Genomic DNA, 6000 nt, shown 5'->3' with positions numbered 1-6000 from the left:
TCAAATCACAGCAATGTACATTTTAAATACCATGCAAATTTATTTTTCAATTATAACTCAATAGGGCTGAAAAAAGTGTCTAAAGTTAAAATAGAAGTTCCTTCAATCCACTACTGCTAAAATTTCACCCTTTCGAAATCACCATGGTTAAGTTACAAAAGTGATTCTTAAGCTTTTTTTCTGCTTTCAACATTCACCTTGAGTTTTCTCATTCATGCCCATGACTTTGAATGTCACTGACAGTTTGATGTCTTTCAAATCTCTGTCTCCTGAATTCTAGACACCGATACTAATGTCTACTGGAAACTCCACCAAGATATCACTCAGGCACCAAAAGCATGTGTCCAAAACCAATCTTTTTATCTTCCCACAATCTGCTCAACTCGCAATTCCAGTTACCACAGACTGTTTGCGTTCTAATTCTACATAAAGAATTTTAAATGTTGTATAAAGTCAACTGCATTGCTATTTTCCTTTTGGCCACTTTCTCCTGAGTCCAGATGGCTTCTGAGAGGTGAAGGGGGCAATGCCACAGTGGTCAAGAAGTCCAGGTCTATCTAGAGATGCCCACACAGAGGAGTCCCAGCAAATGTCTAGGAGGCATGTTGGGGGCAGTGACTGAGGATGTCTTATTTGATTTCGCCCGAAAGCAGAACCTCAGGGAAGGGCTTGGATGCTTGTGGTTGATTTGGGAGGTGATCCAAGGAGGCAGAAGCGAGGAAGCATGAAGTGTGACTCAGAAGGGAGGAATGTAAATAAAGTATGAGTTGATAAGTGGATTGCTGTTATGGACCGAATGTTTGTGTCCCACCCAAAATCCATGTGTTGAAATTCAGCTCCCCATGTGATGGTGTCAGAAAGTGAGGCCTCTGGGAGGTGATTAGGTCGTGAGACCCCACGGAGCTCCCTCTCTCTGCTTTGTGAGGACGATGAGTCTGCAGTCTGCATCCTGGCAGGGGCCCTTGCTAGGACCTTACCATACTTGCTCCCTGGGCTCAGCCTTCGGCCCCCAGAACTGTGAGGAATGAACTTTCTGTTGTTTAGAAGGCATCCAATGTACTTGGTTATAGCAGCCAAACAGACTAAGACAACTGGGGCTTCATCCTGCAGGGCAGGATGTGGTCTGAGCAGTGCATGAAATGCACCATAGAACTGTCCCTCCAAAAGATGATAGGGATGATTTCAGTCTCTTCCGGTGATGGGTTACCCCAGGACATCGCCCCCCCCCCCCCGCCCCCTGGCAATGCGCCTGCACATGGCTGAGCAGCTGTTGGAAGCTTATCTGAAAGCAGAGCAGAGACATGTCACGGCATCTACTTGCCAGGGCCGGCAGTGGGCACGGGACACAACCCCAGCTGTGCTGAGGGGAGGTGTGGTCCAGCACGCAGGGCTGCTGCAAGGGGACTGGACTACGCCCAGCTCCTGGCCCCGCTGCCGCCAAATCATGGAACTCCCCTGATTATTTTTTATACATGAAAGTCTCACAAGTTGTTAGATTTGAAATTAAGGTTTCATAGCTGGAATCACTTGAAAGACACTTTTCTTTACAGTTTGATGTCAATTCCATACTAGTGTGAAGATTCACTATGTGTCCCCTGCATGAAATATGTCTGAATGTACATCCTTAATTCCTGGCATGTGCCTGAAATTCCGGCATTAGAATCTCAGTCACTCATTCACCTTATACCAGACCTCTTTTAGGAGGTAAGTGCCCCCGACAGGACCCTCCTCAAGCTGCTCTCACCCATACAACTCTCAGGGTTACAATGATTGTGGGGTCTCAAAAATGGTTTTGATAGGGGAGAAAGAACCTGTAGACAGGGAAGGGTGGGGGAGGAGCCCAGATCAGCCTAAGTTGGAGGGTAAGAGTTCAAAGGCAGCATTTCTGCCCCTTTATGACAGGACAAGCTAGTGCCATGAAGGGGGGTGGTGGTAACCAGGAGCAGAGGACCTGCTCCTGCCTGAGCCTCCCTGCTTCAATCTTGGCAATATCCTGCCTTGCTAGGTCTGTTTCCCAATCTACGAACTGAGAATGGACAGCAAGGGTGGCGGAAAATGTTGCAATGTTGCATTGGTCACGCTCCAAGTCTCTTCCAGGTGAAAACTATGAGGAATTGGACAAAAGACCCATCTAAAAAGGAAGCTAGTTTTAGATGGAGCCAGTGTTTATCAAGCAGAAATTCAGACCTTGTGTGACCAGGATTTACAAGCGAAGCAGCTAGTTTGAATGTTATGTCATCTCTTAATTTTTTTTTTTTTTTTTTGATCCTCACCCGAGGACATTTTTCCACCTTTTGTTTAGATAGAGTGGGAGGGAGAGAGAGGAAGAGACAGAGAGAGAGAAACATTGACGTGAAAGGGACACATCGAGTGGCTGCCTCCTGCACGACCCAACCAGGGCCGGGGACAAACTGCAGCCGCGGCATATGCCCTTAGTGGGAACCCGGGTCTCTCTGGACCGCAGGCCCATGCTCTAACTGCTGAGCCAGACTGGGAAAGAACAACATCTCTTCATTTTTAAGTGTTAACAATTCAAATACTTTTAAAACAAAGTATGGGCCACATTTAATCATTCCTGGCCCTACTACATCCACCAAAGTTTCTTAAGCATTAGTGTTCAGGAGAACCTTCGGGAGTGAAGTAAGTGTATGTATTTCTGGGCTTTGACCACAGAGATCTTGCCCAAGGAACAACCATTAATTTCTCTCTAGTAAGAATTTTTGTCTTAAAGTCTATTTAGTCTAATATTAGTATGGCCACTCCAGCTCTCTTGGTTGCTGTTTGCATGGTATGTATTTTCCCATCCTTACACTTTCAACATATTTGTGTCTTTGAATCTGAAATGTATCTCTTGTAATCCATACTGCTAGTCTCTGACTTTTAATTGGAGAGTTTAACCCCTTTACATTTAATGTAATTACCATTAAGGTAGGTTTCCATCTGCTGCTTTTGCTATTTGTTTTTTGTCTTATGTCACTGTTCCTCTATTACTGACTTTGTGTTAAGTAGATATTTTCTAGTGTATCCCTTTAATTTTCTTGCTGTTCTTTCCCTATAATTTTTAAGTTATTTTCTTAGTGATTGCCCTGGGGTTACAATTAGCATCATTACTTGAAACAGTGTAGTTTGAATTAATACTGCCTAAATGTGAATTGTATATAGAAACTTTAAAGTAGCTGCATTCCCTCCTCAATCCTTTGTGTAATTATTGTCATACAAATTACATCTTTATACATTATCAACATAGTTTTATAATGATCATTTTATGCTGTTGTCTTTTTTTTATTTATTTATTTTTAAATCTATTCTTTTTTTTTTTTTTACAGTATTGCAGATGTCCCTCATGTTTTCCCTCTTTGCCCTCCTCCACCCAGACCCTGCCCACCCACAGCTATGCTGTTGTCTTTTAAAAAATTATTTATGCCCTGGCCAGTTTGGCTCAGCGGTTGGAGCGTCAGCCTGCGGACCAGAGAGTCCTGGGTTCAGTTCCTGCTAGGGGCATGTACAAAAAAATAAATAATTAATTAATTATTAAAAATTTTGGTGAAATGTGCATAAAATATAACTTACCATTTTAACTATTTTTAAGTGTACAGTTCGGTGGAGGCTGAGCTGGGTCCTTAGCATCAAAAGGAAAGTCAAGGATAGGGATGAGTCTCACGTGGAGGTACAAGGGAAAGGACTGTCAGACGCGAAGTCAGTTCCAGAGTGCTGCAGTGACTGGGAACAGTGACAGGTGAGGGGGAGAGAATTTGAAATGTCTGGTCTGCACCTACGTTCTACTCCACTCCTCACCTTCCTCCCTTGCTGGATTATTACATGCAGCTGTAACTAGTGCTGCAGGCTTTTAATACGCTTCCCGGGGCGCTGGTTCTCAGACGTGCGCTTCCAGAGTCTGGCATTTGCTTACAGCTACGTTCTGGAGGCTGGTTCTGGCCTAGGTCTCCCTCTGTTGGTTATCTTTAAGATTGCAGCAGGCTGACCCCAGCCCTCGGCATCCTTGGATCTCTCCTTAATATCCAGGCTGCACCTCTTAATGTCTATTTCTGTGATGCCCTAGAGCTGGGGGTCTCTGCTCCACTCTAGGCAAACCCTCAGAGCTGAGCTGAACCTCAGCCTAGACTCTCCCTGGTGCCACGGACTCAGCCTGGATTAACCACTCTGACCAAAGGGGAAATCAAGTCTCAGTGACCTCCAGGAGAATGACAGTGCCCTCCCGGGTACTCTCAAACCTGGTGCTGTGAGGTGGGGTGGGGAACCTCTTTGGCTAAGGTGATGTTTTGACCAGTGACTGACCCTAGCAACAGTAATTAAAGCTAACCTTAATTGAACACTTACTCTCTGCCAGGCACTGTTCTAAGTGCTCACCATGATTAACTCACTGATCACCACAACCTTGTGGGTGGGCACTGTTATAATCTGCATGGTGCCAGAGAAGAAACTGAGCTGAAATTATTTGCTCAGTCAAAAGTCAGTTGAGAGGCAGAGCCAGGATCCCCAGGCAGTCTGGTACACTCAATAATATTATATTAGTATTATTTTTAATCCTCACCCGAGGACATTTTTGCATTGATCTGGAGATAGAGCGAGAGGGAGAGAGGGAGGAAGAGAAAGAGAGAAACATTGATGTGAGAGAGACTCATCGAGTGGCTGCTATCCACACGATCCCAACCGGGGCCAGGGATGAATTGCAACCGAGGTACGTGCCCTTAGCTGGAACCAAACCTGGGACTCTCTGGTCCGCAGGCGGATGCTCTAACCATTGACCCAATCGGCCAGGGCCACTCAATAATATTATATATACTGCTTCTATGCCCAGGCACTGTTAGCTACTTGACATTCATTATGACACTTAGTCTTGCAGATGAGAAGTTGGACTCAGAGAGAAGTTAGAAAATGGAGCAGACTTGGGTCTGCTCCTCTGAGCCAAGGCACCGGTGCTGGCAGAACGCATGAGTACGTCCAGTGACCGCCCACACAAATGTGGATGCCATAAAAGTGCATACACCTTGTGATTCTGAGCCAGCGTCTCTGGGGGATGGGCTGGGAGAATCTGCATTTTAACAAGCACCCAGTTGATCCTGATTTACAGAGAAGTTTGAGAAACCTTACTGCCCGTCCCCCTCCACCCACTGGAGCAGTCACCGCAGATGAAAAATCACTGGAGCATGCGCCGCTCTCCCTCTGCAACAGTCAACAATGCTTTGGCTGCAAGGAACAGCATCTCCGACACTACAGGCACACCTGGGAGACGCTGTGGGCTTGGTCCCAGAGCACCGCAATCCAGTGAGTCTCCCAATAACGTGAGTTGAAATCTTTTTGCTGGTGGAGGGTCTTGCCTTCAAAAAACACAACACCTGTGATGTGCAATAAAGCGGAGCACAATAAAACAAGGTCTGCCTGTAATGGCTGAAGTTCTGAAGACCTTGCCCCGGCCGGTTTGGCTCAGCGGTTAGAGCGTCGGACCACAAACCAGAGACACCTGGGTTCAATTCCCACTAAGGGCACGTACCTCGGTTGCGGTTTGGCCCTGGTTGGGGTTGTGCGGGTGGCAACCAGTCGACGTGTCTCTCTCACATCAATGTTTCTCTCTCTTCCTCCCTCTCTCCCTCCTGCTCTATCTGAAGATGAATGCAAAAAATGTCCTCGGGTGAGGATAAAATAAGTAAATAAATGAATAAATAAAATTCTAAAGCCCTTTATTGTTGATTGAACAAAGTGCCCGGAATTAGAGTCTCTAGATGGTGTAGCAGTTCCTCAGTGCCATCAAGGACCCGGTTCTGTCGAGCTTTCTGTTCCGCTCTCCTCGTCTGTTGTCTTTTCTTCTTCATGCTTGTTGCTTCATAGTCTCAAGGTGGCTGCTGCAGATCCAGGAATCTTGTCCAAAGTTCCCAGACTTAGTTGCAGCAAGAGTACAGTCACATGACTTAGGCCCAGCCAAGCACATGTTCTGACCTGGACTTTTTAATTGGGAGCTAGAGGCAAGAAGAAGCAGGGACA

This window comes from Molossus molossus, unplaced genomic scaffold, assembly GCF_014108415.1.
Source record: "Molossus molossus isolate mMolMol1 unplaced genomic scaffold, mMolMol1.p scaffold_m16_p_6, whole genome shotgun sequence".
NCBI classification, from domain to species: domain Eukaryota; kingdom Metazoa; phylum Chordata; class Mammalia; order Chiroptera; family Molossidae; genus Molossus; species Molossus molossus.
The sequence above is the reverse complement of the archived record's forward strand: the minus strand, read 5'-3'. Positions refer to the sequence as shown.